Consider the following 21,903-nt stretch of genomic DNA (forward strand, 5'->3'; position numbering starts at 1 on the left):
GTTTGACCAAGCAGAGTGATCCAACATACTCTGCCGTCCACAACGGAGATAATTAGGATTATTTTATTTCTGTTACTAAATTACGACATTTCTGAGCATTTTCAATATTACCATCTTGAATCACTACGTATGCATATCATTATCTTGTATAATTTGTAAATCAATTGCCTGTGTTACTGTAGTACCTATTAAGAGTCCCAAGGCATAGATAACAAAAGAACCAAAAGAAACATAACTCATAAAATATTTCAGTCACGGCGCGACGGCTCGGCTCTAAGAAAGCTAGTTATGGCCAATGACTTATTACGCCATTTGGACGAACTGATCAGGAATAAAAAAAGTGCCCAATTAAATGAAGTCTTGGCGTCGGTTGGACTTTCAAGGAAGCGAGGGGGGAATAATTTCTCAGAGAGAGAGAGAGAGAGAGAGAGAGAGAGAGAGAGAGAGAGAGAGAGAGAGAGAGAGAGAGAGAGAGTTTAATATTAAAGATTTAAAATAAAACTAATACCAGACATTAGGAGCAAATGAAAAGAGAAAATATTACAAGAAAATGACTTGTGGTACTGCATGGAATCCTCATTTGAATTAGGAGATAAATCTGAATTTCCCTCCGACCGAACCCTTCTAATTAACATAACTGAATGTAATGGTATTTATGATTCGGGTAGAAAGACCCTCCGTTGCCTTGCAAGACACAGAAACTCGATTTTATTCACGCTAATTTCAGTCCAGCCAGAAGCTGTCAAGTTATAAACGCAATGTTTGCGTGCAGTGGGCCCTCTGAAATAAACGGTAACTCTGTTGAGTATCTGATTTGATCTTGGCGTTTAAATGGCTCTTGATAATCTTTGCACTGTCTTGCTTTCTGTGAAGTTTATCGTGCTTTTTCTTATTTTGCTATTTCCGATAGTAATTTGAGGGACCAGGACCATTAATAAAATAGGAGCTTCTGCAAACTATTATTTACCGTCACTGACAGTCGTAACGTACCATCTGGATTTTAAATTTTAGAAATAATAATAATAATAAAATTAATATAAAATTGTCTTGTTACACTGTAATTCTTATTTTCTAACAATTCTTTACTATGTTTTCGTGCAGAATGCTTCTCTTCGGGTGGTAAATGCAATCATTTCCCAAATCTTAGTAATTGTCGAGAATATATTTTAACATAAAACTAATAAAAGAGCGCAGAAGTCCATAAAAAAACATTAATACCTTTTTATTAAAGTAGACTTTTTATCACTGGCTTAATCAGGAGAAACTTATCGTAGTCCGATGGAGAAATTTACGCTTATTATTTAAGTCAATCGACATGTTCCTAACTGTGACTGTCAAGTCGAAACCGCTAGAGAACAAAGCCTGGAACTGCGATAAGATAATGACTTAAAATAATATATGCATATTACCCACATGAGATAGTAATAACTTTCTCCCCATACATATATGTGTTCCTAAAAAGATAAAGACATAAAAGGTGCAATTCAATAAATGAAATTATTTTGTACAATCGCTGTGAACAGATTTGAACGCTACCTTAGTTATATGCTTATGACTGCTGTGCATTTTAGTTAAAAATATATGCTAGAACAAATACTAAGGTTTCACTCGTTCCTTCTCTTGAAAGTTTATTACACTCACTCCGCAAAGTTGTAAAGCAAACTGCAATTAAAAAGAAAATAACTCTACAATAACATTTTTTGCAGTGTAGCAAAATTTTACCATTATTAAACATTTAAATTGCATCCTAATCTTTTCTCAAGTCACTTAATAATCATATCTCATCTATTTCTATTTTCAAACCAGAAACTCAAATAACAGATTGTACAGTTCGCTACTCCACCAATGACCTACGGGGTATTACATTCAATTTTTCCCAACAACATTTTCTGCCACATTTTTTCTACCTCGTCACCTCCAAAGCCAAAAAGCAAAACTAAATATTCCCCAGTCCACTGATTTTCTAGGGAAACACGCTATCCTTTCCTCCATAAGCAATTGATGTTTCAGAAAATCGTCGACCAACAGAAGAAAAATGAACTGAGAGCTTCAAGTTGTCACCTGTCAATTCGAGAACATGAAGCGAGACTAATAGAGCCCTGGAACGAAAACTATTTGCATATATATACATTATTCATGTATATATATATATATATATATATATATATATATATAAATATATATATATATATATATATATATATATATATATATATATATATATATATATATATATATATATATATATATATATATATATATATATATATATATATATATATATAATCTTTTATGTATTTTCATTTATTTTTTTTTTTTGTCTGGGTTTATTATTGGAAAATGACAGGTCAAAGGTGAAAATATTTGCTAGGGAAAATCCAGCGGGTTTCGTGGATCTAATGAAATATTTTATAACTTATCCTTTCTTGTTAAGAAATTATATTACAGAAGTCTGATTTCAAGCAGTTTAAGGGCGTTCGGCTCATCAAGGTCAACTTACGAAAACGACATATATTATATATGTGTGTGATATATACACATATATGCGTGTATATATACACACACACACATATATATATATATATTTGTGATATAAATATAATATATATATATATATATATATATATATATATATATATATATATATATATATATATATATATATATATATATATATATATATATATATATATATATATATATATATATATATATATATATATATATATATATATATATATTGTAACGAACCCCAATTTCTGTGGGGCCGTCAGGTTCTTTTAAAATAAGATCTTAAGTCCTGGGGACTAGGACAGGTCTGAAGGACTGTGACAATCTCAAGGAGAAGGGTGCAAAAACAAAATACTCAGATTACCTTAAAACTAATTTATTATCATTACTATAATACAAAAATGTCCATATGACCCCAGATTTCAGACACTACAGCAAAACATCAAAAATAATCATCAATAACTTTAAATAGCACAACAGAAATGGCTCGATAACCTTTAAATAACAAAAATTCACAGCAGCAGTAAAATAATCAATAATAAAAGACATAAACATAACATTGCTCAATAAAATGATAATAACCGGAGCCGCATTTGCTTCATCGACAATAACAAACAGATCATTAATAACCTGGAGTCATACTTACTCCAACACATAACAATAACAATACCTTGCTCGACATCACAGTCATAGTAATGACTAAGAACCATAAAAGATTCGTTCAATTACAGAAATAATTACAGATAATCATAATCTCACGTATTAATGACAACCATAAATCATAATGACCATAATCACGTTCATTAATGACCAAAATAACCTCGCCATCTTAATGACCAAAATAACCTCGCCATCTTAATGTCTATAATAACCTCTTCATATTAATGACCATAATAACCTCGTCATGTTAATGACCATAATAACCTCGTCATATTAATGACCATAATAACCTCGCCATCTTAATGACCAAAATAACCTCTTCATCTTAAAGACTATAATACCCTCATATTAATGACCACAATAACCTCTTCATATTAATGACCATAATAACCTCATATTTATTTCTGGTGAAAGAAATTCATTTCTCGCTACAATGTGGTTCGGATTTAATGAGGTCCCGTTGCTAAGTAACCTTGGTAGCCACGTAAAATAAGTCTAATCCTTCGGACCAGCCCTAGAGCTGTTAATCAGCTCAGTGGTCGCAACACTAAGGTATACTTAGCTTTTTTCGTCATATTAATGACCATAATAACCTCGTCATTTTAACGACTATAATCTCGTCATGTTAATGACAACCATAATCTCATGTATTAATGACCATAATCATAACCTCGTCTTATATTAATGACCATAATAACCTCGTCATAATAATGACCATAATAACCTCGTCACATTAATGACAACCATAATCTCGTCATATAAATGACCACAGGAATGGCAAAAGATCCACTCTCGAGACGCACTGAGAGAGACAGTCTAAGAACCACGAGGACGACTATCGAACACTTCCATGCCGACCACAGCTTGTCAGCTGCCACAGAAGAACACCTTCGGGAACAAAATCCTCATGAGCCAACATCGCACACTTCCATGTCGATACCACCTCCTCGGGAACTAGGTCAAGGTCCTCCTCCTGCTGTCCACAGAAAACCATCGCCAGCTGCTTCCCAAACCATCATCACTGGCGAACAACCGCTGCTGCTACTGCCATCACCAACAGCAAGGTGATACTTGAAATCCATCCCTGCTGTGTTCTCCTATGAGAACTAGACGGTGTGCTGCCTGAAATCTGACTAAGTTAAGTAGGCTATACCTTAGTGTAACCAAACCACTGAGCTGATTAACATCTCTCCTAGGGCTGGCCCGAAGGATTAGACTTATTTTACGTGGCTAAGAACCAACTGGTTACTTAGCAACGGGATCTACAGCCTATTGTGGAATCCGAACCACATTATACCAAGAAATGAATTTCTATCACCAGAAATCAATTTCTCTAATTCTTCATTGGCCGGCCGGAGAATCGAACGCAGGCCTAGCAGAGTGCTAGCCGAGTATGATATCGACCCATCCATTGAGGAACTGCTTCTGAAAAAAATAAACAGAGAGACGAACAACACCTCGCCTCCCCCACGCAAAATACCGGAGAGCAGGTAAACAATTCAAGCAATGCAGTTTAAAACAAAACAAACCATCAGGAAACCTGGCAACACACACACACACACACACACACACACATATATATATATACACATATATATATATATGTGTGTGTGTGTGTGTGTATTAGAAGACACGGTGATATTTTTTATATTCGCATACATTAAGCTACAAATGTCCTTTAACATCCAACTAACTCTATCTCGGGAATATCACTGAAGGAGAATTAAAATTGATAAACGTAAGACAGTGCGGCCCGACATAAGTACTGAAACCTGTTTTCGACGGGTATGTTCGGCAGAGTCGGTATCAATTTATACCTCTCTTGACAGTTGAAGGGTTACATCCCTGAGGTCGTCGGTCCACGATGTCGGGCGTTCGAATCTCCAAGGTACCGAATCGTTTATCAATTATAATTCCCCTTCGGTGATATATATATATATATATATATATATATATATATATATATATATATATATATATATATATATATATATATATATTTATACTTACAGAATATATATTACAAATGAAGAGTCACGGATGGTCAATCCTCCCAGGAATAACAATATTCAAGACAAAACAAAACAGAAAATATAAATTGCTGAGCGTTAGTTGCTTAGATCAGAGAGAGAGAGAGAGAGAGAGAGAGAGAGAGAGAGAGAGAGAGAGAGAGAGAGAGAGAGAGAGAGAGAGAGAGAGAGAGATTTATTAATTCTGACACCATATATGAGCAGCCAGAGAAATGGGACATTTTAATAATAACATTAAAACTAAAGATCGGTATTTGCATAGAATCCTCTCCTAATTAGAACGTAAATCTAATTTTCCCTCTGCTCAAACCCACCTAACTAACTTAATTGAATATAATGCTATTTACGAATCGGCCAGAAATAACCCTCAGCTTTCAGCAACCACCCCTCACCCCCTCGCCTCCACTTGGCAGAAAACTGTGAACTTGGATTTTTAATTATGTTGCTTTCGGCTCTCCCGATAGTTGTCAGATTACGAACGCAATCTTTACATGAGTCCCCTTTCAAATTAACTATGGGGTCCGTGATAACAACGTTAATGTAAGTTTTTACTAAATTACTAAATATATATATATATATATATATATATATATATATATATATATATATATATATATATATATATATATATATATATATATATATATATATATATAAATTTTTATCACAACGTAATTTATATACAATCATGAAGCTACAAATGTCGCTTAATATCAAATTCACGCTACCTCGGGAATATCCCCGATGGGATAGGTCAGTGGGTAGACCGTCGACTGGAGTCGCTGGATAAGTGTCTGTGTCGAGGATCGAGACCCGGCAGTACCAATCCATTTATCACTTATAAATTCCCCCTCGGTGATAATTCCCCATCGGGGATATTCCCGAGGTAGCGTGAATTTTATATTAAGCGACATTTGTAGTTTCATGATTATATATATATATATATATATATATATATATATATATATATATATATATATATATATATATATATATATATATATATATATATATATATATATATATAAAATTAGAAATATCAAGTAATATGCAATTTTCTCCTTCTTTCTTCATTACACAATCTGTGCTCTTAATAAAACAAACTGAACTATAAGAAAAAAAATATCACGTCACTGACAGAACCTAGTACTTATTCAGCTTATAACATAACAAAATAATATTAAAAGTGCATTAGTACTAGTAATATTTATAAAAAATAAATTATAATAAATACCAAGATTATGGAAAAGCTACTCGTGGACAAAATTATCAACTTCGAGCTGAATTAATACAGTATAGGCAAAGGTCATAAAGTAAAATATTAGTACAGGAATATTTGGTTTAGCCATTAATTCGAAATTAGTGGATCACAAACTCAGTTGTAGTGCGTCTACCCAGTCCCGACTAAGTTGTATATAAAATCAACTATATTTTTATACTTTATGTTTGGCGTGTGTTTTGGAAGTTGGGGCGGTGGTCATAGAGAGACAGACCGTCCGAAAAACAGAGTATGCGTTCGCTATTTTCTACTGAAGTTCTTCATACGTGCGTGCGTATCTGATGGTTTAGAGACTGTTCTTCATTAATCGTTGACATTTTTACCTCAGGCCACATCTAAATGACAAGGTTATTTGCACTGCATAATCGCTTTACCAACGACAACTGCATGTAGGCTTTATGAAAATTATGAAAGTGTTGCGTATTATATACAACAGTATGATGTAAGCTGTAAATGATTTAAATAATCTATTTTCGGAATTCAAAAGGTGTTTTTTCAGTTACTGAATTATACTTCTATTTTCCTTTACTATTTCATTTTCAAGAGCTATAAAGTTGTAATATTGAGGAATTTCGTTGTTTTAATATAAGCGTGAGGATGCATGCCCCACTATTTGGAATAACACATCAACTGAATTCCAAACAATATATCCCGCTGAATTAATCACACTGCATTGATTATGAAGTAATATCTGACTTGGAATTAATCACAATGATGCATTGGCTTATTTAATTTTCCTCTTGTGTTTTCGGAAATTGTTTTCGTTTAAGCCTGGAATTCACACATCCATACATTTTCGTGAATGGTATTCGTCTACCAGGGAAGAGACATTGCGCTTATTTGTATTTTACGTATATTTTGTATATCTTTGGGCAATGACATCCTTCGCTGTAGTCTTTCAATGAAGTTCAGAAAGAGCTTTGACATTTCCAAAACGTTCGTCCCTGCAAATCGGTTAGGTCCCGAGGTTCACAACCAACCTCCTGTTCACTTCAACGCCTTACCTTGCTACGGGTCGCCGGTATGCAAGGCGAATGCAGGTTATAAGGTAAATATGCTGTTTTCTTCTAAATATCCAAGAATCAACGGAACACAGGTAACAAAATACCAGAAAAATATATATCAGTTACCTCTAATGTCAAAAATGAAAGAACCAAAGACACAGAGAGAGAGAGAGAGAGAGAGAGAGAGAGAGAGAGAGAGAGAGAGAGATCGCCTCAGGTTCAAATCCTACGATACGACGTGAAGAAAACTGGATTGAACACGAGCAATAACGCTGCGTCTTTACTGAAAAGGTTCTATTTGAAAGGGACCTTTTGTGATAATCAGAGCTAAGGCCGTAACCTCAAGGGAGCCTTGCCATCTGTAAAGGTATAACTTCCGCTGTTATTCAAACTGAAGAGAATAATTTTACAAAGGGGAAACCAGTTTTCCGGGAACCATTCTTTCTGGTTGAACTGTTTCTGTAAGGTTAGTACATTTCAATTATATGTTTTATTATTATCCTTCTCTTGGTGCTCTTCATTTAAATAACCCTCTACTTAGCACCTTCTCTTAACTTACAGACTTCTTTTGTTCTTCGTACACTATTTAAACATAATTAATTTTCTTCTCATGAAGTTTCTTAACGAATGGGAGCCCCATAATTTACTGAAAAGTAATAACATTGACCCTATTATCTCCATTTTTCTGTCACTACTCCATCTATTTTTTATTCGTGTTGATGACATATTAAGTAAGTCACACATCCTTCAACAATTTTGGTGTTCAAGTTACTTCAAATTTGTCTTGGAACGATCACACTGATTAAGTTGCTAATTAATTTTTGTAAAATTATTGCTTTTATTTTCTTTGTAGTAATTTCTTTTTATTTTTGCTTTCATTTTTCGGGGCCTCAGTCTTTGTCTTTCTTCTTGACATGACTGAATCAGTGATCATTCTTCTGACCGATGTTCTTAGCTCGCCTTTTCACCCCAGTCCTTCTCCGGAAACAACTGCCTTTTCTGTCGGCCATTCTTTAGGAACTGATGCCTTTTCTATCAGTCCTCTCCCAGAAACTGTTACCTTTTGCCTCAGTTCGTTTCTGGAAAATTCATTTCCATCCATCTTTGTTTACTGGAATACGTCATCTTATTCCGAAATCTGCGACATACTCCCTTATTACTTTTGTCAGCAAATTGTTTACTTTTCCCCTCAATTCTTCTCCTGGAAAATGTCACTTTTTCCATTAGTTCTTCCCATTTAACTGTTACCTTGTCTGTCGATTCGAAATTGCTCGCTATGCTAAAGGACAGAGCTGCTGCTGCTCCTCCTCCGCCTCCTCTTATGTGGCCTCACAACATCCATCAGTCCACCTCTTTCCAGACATGAAATCTAGGTTTGACCCTTTTCTCTTTGTTGCCAGGCGTAGAGGCTTTCTCCATGCTCCTGTTGTCACTGAATTCTATACCCTTCCATCCTTTAAAAGGCATAATTGCTGCCAGATCTTACCTCATTCTTTATTTTCCCATTTCTTTTTTATTTCTCTATTTATCTTTTTCATCAGATCTGGGCCACAAAGGGCCCTTCCCATTCTAAAAAATCATTAACAGAAATTTGCCAAATTGTCATCTGAAACCGCAGAAAGTGAATGATGCTGAATGGACCTCACAACACCCATCTTTCCAGATATTAAATCTGGGTCTGACTCTTTCCTCTCTGCTACCAGGCTTTGGAGCTATCTCCATTCTCATGTCTTCCCTGAATTTCATAACCTTCCATCCTTCAAAAGGCAAATCTATCGTTTGGTCATGCCCCATTCTTTACTTTCACATTTCTTTTTTCATCCACATTTATTTTCTTCATCGAATCTGGGCTACATAAGGACACTGTACTGCCCATGCCACTGGTCTTCCCACTGAATGAAAAATCATAAAGGTAAATTTGCCAAGTGTCATATGCGACCCCAGGAACAGAATGATACTGAACGGTAGTGACTGAGCGACAGCGAGACAATAAATGAATCATAGTGGATGATGCTGATTGACAGTGAATGACCTGGTTAGTCCCGGGTTACGGCCTGCGGCAAATATCCCGTATTCATATATGCATGAGGCTTGAAGCCGCCTCCATGCGCAAATAAATTTCTCATAAATTTCAAAAGGGATATATGCAGCAGATGCTAATACAAAAAATGACGATGTTTAAAAACCAGCTAATTAAGGTTCTGATAAATTAATGTCTTATTTCACTCGTTGAAAAAATTATTCAACTCCATATGTATAGATATGTATATATGTATATATGCGCATATATGAACAAATGCACACACATACACACATATATGTATATGTGTGTATGTATGTATGTATGTATAGAAATATACATGTGTATATGCATATATTAAATATATAAATATATATATATATATATATATATATATATATATATATATATATATATATATATATATATATATATATAGTGTGTGTGTGTGTGTGTGTTTACTCTAATACAGATAATATCAATGTCAATAATATCATTTTACCGGATATTGAGAAGATTTCATAATTTTCCCATTTTCTAAAACGTCTAAATTGCTCTTTGGTAAAGCTTGAGAAAAGTTATTCAAAATGTGTATTCTCACAAGAACAATCAATTTACGCTGAATAATGTGCAAAGTTCTATCTTTCACAGCGTTTAGAGAATCACTGAACAAAATTAATTGCCGCTGTTACATCAACCTGACCATAGGCCACCAAGGCCACTTCCTCTAAGAGGAAACCTGTCACAACACAATTAGGGGAACACGGAATCTGGCTGGGGAAATGGATGGGTCCACTCCAATTTGGCCTCTTTCTCGTCCTTGCTCTCATCCTCTTTTAAACAGAAAGGGGATCAGGTTAATGCATACAGATAGGATTAACAATGGATTTTTATTATTCAAAGATAATCGGTTTTCCTGGAAAGAACGATATTATTTAATGATTGTTAACAGTAATCAATATACACGCCATCTAGTATACATAGTTTCGGGTGTAAGTAGCCTTTTTTTCTTTGTATAAAATGTTCATATTACTTTACAAATTCAGTTTCTAAATATGCTATCACTCTTCTGCTTAAAAGAGGATAAGTACATGATATGAGAAAAATTTCCAAACTAGAACGGATCCATCTAATTCCCAAGTAAATCATTATTAAACACCAAACTATGATGTCCTTTCAAGTATACTGGCAATATATTTTTCAACGCATAAGTAGCTTTGAATATTAAAATAACTGTTCTTTCCAAATTTATACACATTATTATTTGCAATAACGTGTATAGCCTAAGTTACATGTAACCTTTTAATATTATCCCAAATCCACATCCGTTCAAATTCTAAAATCGATACAGTCATTAATGCCTAACGATATGATCGAGCGATAAATGCGTGGTGCCCTATTACTTACAAAGAGCAGATTCCTAATCTTTATGACCTATCGCTTATATTTGCATGAAAGCTCTAATTGCTGAAGGCGCGGTTGGGCTGATCTAAAAATGAGAGCATATTAATTTTTCGCAATTGATTATAAAGGATATCTTTATCTGAACGCTCTGGTAATTATTAATGACCTTGTGTTGATGATATTGGAAAAATTACTGAAGAAGCGTTGGGCCGATCTAAAAACATATAATGGTGATTCATAATAGTGTAAAAAAAAAAACTTTTTGGATTAATTAGGTACCAAAACAGACGCATAGCTATGTAATGATTTTGTAATATTTTCTGAAACGAACATCATATATTGATGTTTCATGAGTTCAAATATTTTTTTTTCATCAACAGTGTATTTAAAACCATTCGGTTGATGGAGATGTTACGTCAGTGATAGCATGGCTTAAGTATTAATATAATTAACAAAAGTGCTAAGAAAGTATCAATAACGTTATAAATTAATGGTCAGTGCCACTGTCAAATAGCAATTAATAGGTGATGAGTACTAATCAACATTAGTGATTAGTTAGTAACTAAATGAGCTGTGCCCCTCTAAAGCAAATCGCTGTCTGCTATCTGTAAAACAACAAAATAAGTTTAAGAAGAATTTTATAAAGCCTTGAGATCTGAGAAACAATTAAGACAAAATTGATAGATGATGATGTTAGCTGGCCTGGGCACTGAGGCCATGAAATGTCTCAATAAAATCTCATGGATCATTTAATCGAAGAAACACAAAAGACAAAAAAGTTACCAGAACTCCTATTATACAAGGCATTCTCAAAGGAAAGTTATTTATTAACCAACCACACTTTCCGCTTCCAGCATTGTAGAAAAAAATATTATCTCTTGTTACCTTGGACATTTAAGGATCATTTTAATTTCAATGAAAAACTTGAAATATCATTTACACTGTACAGAAAACTCGATTGCGCCGAAGAAAATTTGGCGCATTTGTTACTTGTTTATTATCTTTTCTAATTTCAAAAACTTTAAAATAAAAAAAAACAACTCCTGAATTAGAAAGGTGGGAAGTTATAAGTCCAGTATGGTAACCTGAATGTCTGATTTTAATCAAACAAACACAATCTCTCTAAATTTATATATATATATATATATATATATATATATATATATATATATATATATATATATATATATAATTTATATATATATATATATATATATATATATATATATATATATATATATATATATATATATATATATATATATATATATATATATATATATATATATATTGTTTTTCCACATTTTTAATTTAAGATATAAAACGTCATTAATTGCATATTCTAGCATTACACCCTGGCTGTCGCCCGCGACCACCCGCCCAAAAATAATGAATGATTACACTGAAAAGTGAAAGTTTTCAAGTACAGATTTTCTGCCTGGAAATGTATCGTGCCTATACATCACATCTTCACGTCTCTTGCTTGTTGTTATTTTTGTTATTAGCTTAATTTCCGCCTTAGGCCAGCACGGACTCCTGCTCCCTAAAAAGCAGCCCACGAGCTCGGTAATGCAAATCACTTGTCATTGCAAAACGCACTGTTAGCTTCAAGCGTTTCATTTCCACTCACATATTTCGGTATCCGTCCGTCGGTTCTATAAGAATGCTCATCAGATCCACTAATTCAACAGCTTTGCTCTGAGAGGCAACGACATCACAATTTCACTCCACATGACGGAGGAAAACTGGTGCCCGAGGTCACTGACCAGTGCCTTAAGGTGAGCACTGAGCATGTGAATTCAGAATTCGCTTCGCTAATTTTCGTAAACAGGAAAGATTCACCATTCCGAGAGTAAATTGGTATATAAATAATTTACGATAGAATGCTCTATAGCAACGAGGATTTGCATGGGAATCTGGAGATAATTTGTAAGTAATTAATGGTCGTGTTCAGGTCTCAAAGTAATGGTAAGGAACAAGCACAGGTGAGTGAAATTATTTGAGTAAAGAGTAGGATGACTGAAAGACGAATTTCAATAATGATGGTGAAATTTTATTCTTATAATATTAAAATAAATGGAACTAAGAAGATTTTTATGTTTGCATGTATGTATGTATGTGTGTGTATGTATATGTGCATATATATATATATATATATATATATATATATATATATATATATATATATATATATATATATATATATATATATATATATATATATATATATATATATATATATATATATATATATAATTATTAATTTCATTTATTTATGGGCAACAGTCAACAAATCATTATCCAGTTCTTCAGTGAATAATTCGACAATAATTCGTATTTCCATCAATCAGTGAGGAAAGTGGTATGAAGTCCTAAACTTGAACAGTTTGTAATGGCAATATAACAAATATCGTGTGTCTTTACAAGTATGAAAAGGCCTATCTACTAGAAAACAGTAAAAACGAAGAGACAAATAAATGAGATCCACTGACGGACAACAATGAGGGCTGATAGTGGTCCTCCACAGAAATCCGGATGATGGTGATGATGATGATGGTTGAGAGCGTTTTATCCCATATCATCAATTACCTCTTTCTTTTATCGACCTCTGAAGAGGTACAAGAGACGCAGTCGGATAAAGGTCATCGAAGAACTTTTTCTGACATACAATGAAATAGTTGGACAACCAATCGTAACTACCTCGCCAGGAAGAAGCTTAGTTTCTGCTTATGTCGTACGCTACACGCAAAAGGATAAGATAGCACAGTATATTTTAAACAGGTAAATAGTTACCTATCCACCTGCGCGTTAATACGATATAAAGTATCCTTTCTTATAGGAACTATGTATTACCTACCACACCCTCGTTAATGAATTGCTAATCCTTCCTTTGTTCATTTCACGTATGTACAGAATGTACAGAATGCAGAATTTAGGCAAAACGTCAAGCACTGGGACCTATGAGGTAATTCAGCGCTGAGAGGGAAATTAGAGTAAGAAGGTTTGAAAGGTGTAACAGAAGGAAAACTTCGCAGTTGCATTATGAATCAATTGTAAGTTGAGGGTGGAAAGTAAGATGGAAAGACGGAGGTACATTAAAAGGAATGAAATAGGTTGGAGCTATGGGCCAAATGCACATTACAAAGAACCTCAGACATGCCTACAGTGCACCGCATGAGGTGCACGGACGGCACTTACCCCATCCCCCTCCCCACGGGGCACAAAGTATTATACAAAGGAATTTGCAAATATGCGTTAAAATCCCAACGAACTTAATAAGCTGAATATGTACAAAAGAGAAATGATTAGATATTATTGGAAAAATATTTCGAGGCAATGTCTTCTCATATAGACGCCATTTCGCTGTACCGGGGTTTCTTGCAAAGGTGCGTCATAACGAGAGACAAAAGCTCTTATGACTCTCATTTCATTATCACGGCAATTCCTGGAAGGTGACGTTATGGTTCCGTTTACAAGGACGGTCGCGTTCTTCACAGAGAGAGAGAGAGAGAGAGAGAGAGAGAGAGAGAGAGAGAGAGAGAGAGAGAGAATATTAATCTCTCATCAGTCTAATGCAATTTACTATTTATTTAACGCAAATTATAAATTTATAAATTCCTTCTAAAAATGAGAGAGAGAGAGAGAGAGAGAGAGAGAGAGAGAGAGAGAGAGAGAGAGAGAGAGAGAGAGAGAGAGAGAGTGGGATATTAGGGCTGTTTGCTTAGGGACGCTACTGTAAATTAACATTTAGAATAAAATTAAGAGTATTATTTTATTATTTTTTTGTTGACCCAGGAATAACATTCTCTTTTACGTACAGAGAGAGAGAGAGAGAGAGAGAGAGAGAGAGAGAGAGAGAGAGAGAGAGAGAGAGAGAGAGAGGCTCCTTTGAGCAAAACAAAATCTGGTTAAGAGGATCAAACGGTTTTCCTGCATAATATTTTTTGCTGAGAAAGGAAATGGCACTTTGCATCGAAACAGTATACATAAAGGGTCTCAATACTAATTCCATTGCTCGAGATGAGTCTGTGTCTTTCTACTGATATATATATATATATATATATATATATATATATATATATATATATATATATATATATATATATACATACATATATATATGTATATGTGTATGTGTATGTGTGTATATGTGTGTGTGTGTGTATATATATATATAATATGTAAATTCAGATTTGCCATAAGGTGTTAAAATTTCGTTAACCAACACCCAACCCCTTGACAAACAAAGTTCTTACATGCTAATGGCGTCTGATTCTCTTGATGGATATCCATCCAACGATTGTCTAGACCCAAAGTTTTTCAACTTCGATGACAGAACGACCAACAATATGTGGCAACGTGTTTGTGCCAACAATGCATACGATCTGCATATGCATGTATCAGCTGGTGATAGATATCTTTTCCTCGAATCAGCCAACCTGTTTCCCGGGGCTATGGTTACTGCCGTATGTTCCAGGAAAGAAGGATTACCTTGGATTTCACCCGCTCCTGGGGCTCGCAGATCTCCTTTAGCAAATCCTTTTTCGTTGCCACGAGCCTATCGCCGAGAGAGAGAGAGAGAGAGAGAGAGAGAGAGAGAGAGAGAGAGAGAGAGAGAGAGAGAGAGAGAGAGAGAGAGAGAGAGCTTTCATGATTTTCAACTACCTTTGCCGAGGTGATGGGGAGACGTATATTGACGTTAAGTGTTTTCGGAGCTGTTTAAGATTTTTTCGTGTTTTGAGCAGTACAAGAAATTCGTATTGCTTACCGAACTATTTATGTACAAGTCCTTTCGTAAAAGTTTCAGAGGACTCCTTGTAACTTATCAAAAATCTCAAACGAACTTTTATTCCTCTTGGAAACTGATAATTTCATTTCCAAACACAACCGATAGATTTTGTATACTTTTATGTGTCAGGGCTGTATGACTCAGAAGATTAATAACCCAATGTCATGACATGATTTTAGATTTGACATGAAAAGTATTATCTTGAATATTTTGAGTAGTTGAGTCAGTGAGGAAGTAAGAGAGAGAGAGAGAGAGAGAGAGAGAGAGAGAGAGAGAGAGAGAGAGAGAGAGAAGAAGAAGAAGAAGAAAACGCCCTCAAGTATTTCCAAGGATGTCACAATTGGAATTCTAAGAGAATCCTTAAGTATAACTCTGAGGGAGGGAACTCTAATCCAGAAATATAGAAGACCTCGGTTCATAGAACTAATCACAGTCCTAATTATGACAGCATTGTCTGGATGATAACAATGTGAATCTGCAATCTAAGACAACTCCTGCAATGATCAAAAGTTTATGAAGTTATGTTACGTTGAGATGCACAAACAAGGGATTTGATAATCCATGTATAACGAAATGTCAATAGGAGTCTGCAGGAGATTGAAAACAAATACAAAAGTTTATTACACAGAGTATTTTCTTAAAGTGAGAAATTTTCATTCTTTATTTCATAAAAAAAATCTGATGGAATAATATTGTTACAATTTTAAATCAATATTTCCTTGCTATTTCATCAATTAAAAATGATTTCTTTCTCTTTGCCAATAATAAGGTGCCTTAAAAAAGAATCGAAAAATAAGGTGGGAAAAGCAATTCAATGTCAATTCAGAATGTAAATTCCAGCCATATTGAAGATCAGACCGAAAAATGCCCAGAAAAATTTTCCTGATCTTTTTCTGCAATAATGCCATTGGTCGCTGATTTCCAGAAACAAAAACATAGATTTAATTTTAGCGTTTCTCTTTTGGAAAATACGCATTCATTTTGAGGCGTTATTTTGAATGCAATGCATAACGGGAAATTCTGTCACGCTTTGATATTCGTGCTTGCTTTTGTCTCCAGCAATTCATGATTTATCACGAATTTGGTGTCTAACGAGATGCAGGAAGATAATGTCTTATTTACCAAACCTTAGGAAACCATTCAAAAACGTTTTTGTAGGCAATCATTTTTAGCAAATAGGCTTTATTTTACAATATGAAATTATTTCTTATCCTCATTTCATCGCCAATAAAACAACATATATATATATATATATATATATATATATATATATATATATATATATATATATATATATATATATATATATATATATATATATATATATATAGAAATAATCAACACACAATCACGTGTGGAACAGAAATAAATTTCTGACTCATCAGGATCGAACCCGGGTTTTCAATTTGAAGGGTGCTTAAAGCCCCGGATTCGATCGTGATGTGAGTCAGAAGTAAGTATAGCTTAGTTTTACCAGACCACTGAGCTGATTAACAGCTCTCCTAGGGCTGGCCCGAAGGATTAGACTTATTTTTACGTGGCTAAGAACCAATTGGTTACTTAGCAACGGGACCTACAGCTTATTGTGGAATTCGAACCACATTATAGCGAGAAATGCATTTCTATCACCAGAAATAAATATATCTAACTCTTCATCAGCCGGCGGCGGGAATCGAACTCCGGCCCATCGAATGACGGTCTGAAGCACAACCAACTCGGCCAACAAAGGGCTGATGTGAGTCAGAAATTATATATATATATATATATATATATATATATATATATATATATATATATATATATATATATATATATATCCAAAAGTATTAAGCCACAAATATCGTTTAATACTGATTTGACTAAGACTAGGGAATAAATTACAACCAAGCAGAGTTATTATTGACAATACTTATGCACCAACCATGTGATGGTTTGAATCCTGTCCGGTGCAGAAGCGCTTATCAATTACAATTACACTAGGCGTGAAAGTTATTCCCAAGGTAAATATAGTGAATTTGATGTCAACTATAATTGTGGCATCATGTTTGAGAATATAAAAAAAGTCACGTCTTTGCATTAATAGTTTCAGTTTTTTATTAACTTTATTTTAATGGTAGTCTACCAGTAACTTCATTATTTAACAGCGCCGGTCATTCTGGTAAAAAATACAGCCTCATATGTCAAAACTGAAAGTTAATTTTTTTTTATTGGTAGACTAGGGTAAGAACTTCAAGTAATTAACATAACGTAAGCTGTAATGAAGATTACCCAGAATACCTCAAAAGTTCAATAAATGAAATTTGTCCTCATGTAACCTGTACTTATATACAATAGTGTTAAATATTTAAATTTATTCATTTACTCACTGTACTTCCGGAGGTTTCAATTTTCTAGACATTTTTGAAATTCTTAGCACGTTGTTAAGGTGCCAAATTCTGAAAAACAGTATGCAGATATTTTTGCAAAAAATCTATCACCTCAACTAGAACATCAACACCCGGCTGTCTAGAATTTCTAGATGACAAGGTTTTTATACATTTTCCCCTCTATGAGTGGCATTCCATGCATTACATTAAATATTTCCCTGAACTTTATTAACTGAGAGGAGAATAATAGATTTTGTGAGTATTTATACACAATATGTATACATGCGCTGTATGTATATATATTAATTTGAAGTATTAATGAATTTTTTATTCATTTACATAGGCAACAAGTGAGTTTAACACCATTGGCCAAATGAAGAGATGGCACATCGTCTTCCTTTAATAACCGCTCATTGTTAGGGTTTCATTTCGTCTATATGATCCTTGGGTTGGTATTCAGGCACGTATCTCGGAACAGTTTCCCCTTTGAAAAATAAAATACCTTATCCTAAAGTTTTTGTCTTAATTTGGGGTTGGAACGACCATACACTGCAAAATTATGGGGCATGGCTATAAAACGTTCTTTAGCAATGTATCTTGAATTCCAAGGCCCAACTAAGGTATACTTACTTCCAGGGCCCACACACAAGCGGAAGCGAGGAACTATTTGTTTACAAGGTCCAGACTGTCGCTGGTTTACAACCTATGAACAACCACTCTATGCAGTCGACCCGGGGATTCATCATTAATCCCCTGTGTGGCAATGGTCGTGGATTAGTGAAGGTTTCTAGTTTTCATTTAGAATTGAATTCTTTCATGAACATTCTCTCAAAAGCAAATAAGCAACGAACTGCAATTTTTACATCTACACCGTGCAACGTAATACGAGTCTATCGTTCCTTTCAATAATAATTCTGTCACCAGAAGGGAATTTCTTCTTTTCCCAAAAGTATCATACATTTATTTTGTAACCGAAGTTACAAGCATTACGATTCAAAATAACTTTAAGTATGCGAGGGTTTCATTTTGGTCTCAATTCCTTATTTTACAAGTAACGAATTTTCTCCCGAAGAGTCAATTCAATTAATCAAAATTGATATAATTAGCATTGCAATATTTATCGGCAGGTGGTAATTGAACACAGTATAATTCAGAAGATAATAATGAAAGTCAATTTAACAAATCAAAATAGATGTAATTAGCATTGCAATATTTATCAGAATGCAACAATTAAACACATGTATTCAATTAAACGATAATGATAACAATATAATTCAGGAGAATTTCAAAAGATAACTGACCAGATAATTAGGAGCAATGAATGTACATCCAACAGGCGATAATCAAACGTAATATATATGTTATGCGCCTTTGAATGAGAGATCATTACAGCACCCTTCAGATTGATTAAATCTTCCTATATTGGTTGCCCAAGCGAGATTTAATTAGTGATTTGCCTACACTGGGTCGTTGCACAATTATCACGAACACTGCTGTGCCCGACTGGAATTGCAAGTTGAAATATTTAGAGGAAAGCCTACTTGTATGTGTATCTAATGCGGCACTTGAAATTGAAATTCTTGGTTAAAAGAGAACAAAACTTTAATTTTACCATTTGGCAATGGAGAGGATGCATGTTTCACATTCTTTATTTGTGGAAAAGGAGAGAGAGAGAGAGAGAGAGAGAGAGAGAGAGAGAGAGAGAGAGAGAGAGAGAGAGAGAGAGAGAGAGAGAGAGAGTTCACAAAGGGTTCACAGAAAAAATCCAGAAAAGTAGGGAATATAAATATATGACATATAGATTACCAGCAAATCGATCCATCAAAGAGTTACTGTTCTTGCGAAAAAATCCAGTACTAATTCATTAAACGTACATTTTTATTTCAAGTGGTTAGAACGATCTGAGAAAAAATATTTACAAAATTATTTAACATACATAAATACATACACACAGAGAGATAGAGAGACACACACACCATAAACACACACACTTTTATAAAATTAAAACCACACACACCCCCTCTTGAATTCGACACGTCGCCTCCACGTCGCAGACAATGTGAACTTTAATTTCAATTAGGATGTTTTCAGTCCTCCCGACAGTTACCAGATTAAAAACGCAATTTTCACAAGTAAAATTCCCTTTTTAACTGACAATATTGCTCGTGATAACCATGTTGATCTGCATTTCTTTTTTTTTTTGTAATAAATATAGGGCAAAAGTATATTCATAAATATCACGTAATAAACATTTTTCTCCTTCCCTCGACATTACACAATTTCTAAACAACAAAACTCGAATAGCAAAATTACTATATTATTAAAAACGAACGGAAATTTTAAAAAATATATATTTTCGTTCATTGACGGAATCTAATGCTACATCAAAGTAACACTGAAAGCGCTTTAGTAGTACCAAGAGGAATTAATATCAATTATAGTAATTAAGAAGAGCCACCAAAGGACCAATCGTAATAGTAAGGGCAAAATTAACTCGTTAAAACTGAATATGAGCAATGGGCGTCAAGTGAAATAATATTATTCTAATATTAGTTTAGCCGTTAATCCGAAATCAGTGGATCTCAAACGCAGCTCTGCTGCGCTTTCCCAGTGCAAATGAGTGGCATAAAACATCAAATACATTTTTATATCTTACGTTTGGTGTGTATTTGGGGTCGTCCTTTACAAACAGACAGTCCGACAAATACACATAGATTATAAGTCTGCTATTTTCTGCTTAGGCTGTTTATAGAGTGTTTGCATCTGATAGTTTTGATAACGTTCTGCATAACCTTGTTGACATTTTTACCTCAGACCATATCTAAATGATAATGATATCTGCGCTGCATCATCGCTTAGCAAACGACAACTGCATGAGGGCTGCATGATAATTATGCAAAGATGCGTGATATTTGCACCGGCATGGCCAAAGCTGAACGCGATTTGAATATTATAATTTCGGCATCCAGCATGTGGTTTTTCAGTTAATGAAATTTCGTTTTATTTTCCTTTACCATTTTATTTTCAACAGTTGCCATAAAGAGAAATATTGTTTTAACAAAAGCGTGGGAATGCAGACCCCACTGCTTGAAATGACACATCAACTGAATTCCAAATAATATATGATTTTGAATTAATCACATGGCACTGACCGTGGAATAATATATGACGTTAAATTAATCACGTTGCATACATTAAGCTTATCTAATCTTCTACTTGTATTTTCGAAACATTTTTCATTTAAGCCTGGAATTTTTGCATGAATATGTTTAGGCGAATGAAGTTTTCCCTATTTATACCTAGTCATTTAGAAATTTTCTTAATTGGTCTGCCGTGGTAGAGGCATTGCATTTATTTGGATTTGCATCACAATGACTTTCATTAATCTCTACGAAGGAATCATAATTTTTTTATGTTATATTAAGACTTTCATTGAAATTAAGCAAGACTTTCCTGTAAGTTTACAGGAAAGGTTCTTGCGGTCCATACCAGACCTCATATTCACTTCAATAACTAATCGTTCCTTACGGGTCGTCATTATGCAAGGTCACTGCTGGCATAAGGTCGTCTTAATCTAAAGCAACTGCAAGGTGTGAAAACTCATATTGGCTCCATAAGGGAGTCTCATATAGTTTACGTAAATGTTGTTTTCTTCCAAATATCCAAAATTTCAGTTGAACACAGTTAACAAAATACCCGAACATTATATATATGAGTTACCTCCTGATGTCAAAAAATTAAAGAGCTACAGACGCAGAGAGAGAGAGAGAGAGAGATGAAGACCGGATTGAATAACGCTGAGAATAGCGCTGTCTTAATTAAAAAGGCTCTCTTTGAAAG

The sequence above is a fragment of the Macrobrachium rosenbergii genome, chromosome 17 (genome assembly GCF_040412425.1).
Source record: "Macrobrachium rosenbergii isolate ZJJX-2024 chromosome 17, ASM4041242v1, whole genome shotgun sequence".
Classification (NCBI taxonomy): domain Eukaryota; kingdom Metazoa; phylum Arthropoda; class Malacostraca; order Decapoda; family Palaemonidae; genus Macrobrachium; species Macrobrachium rosenbergii.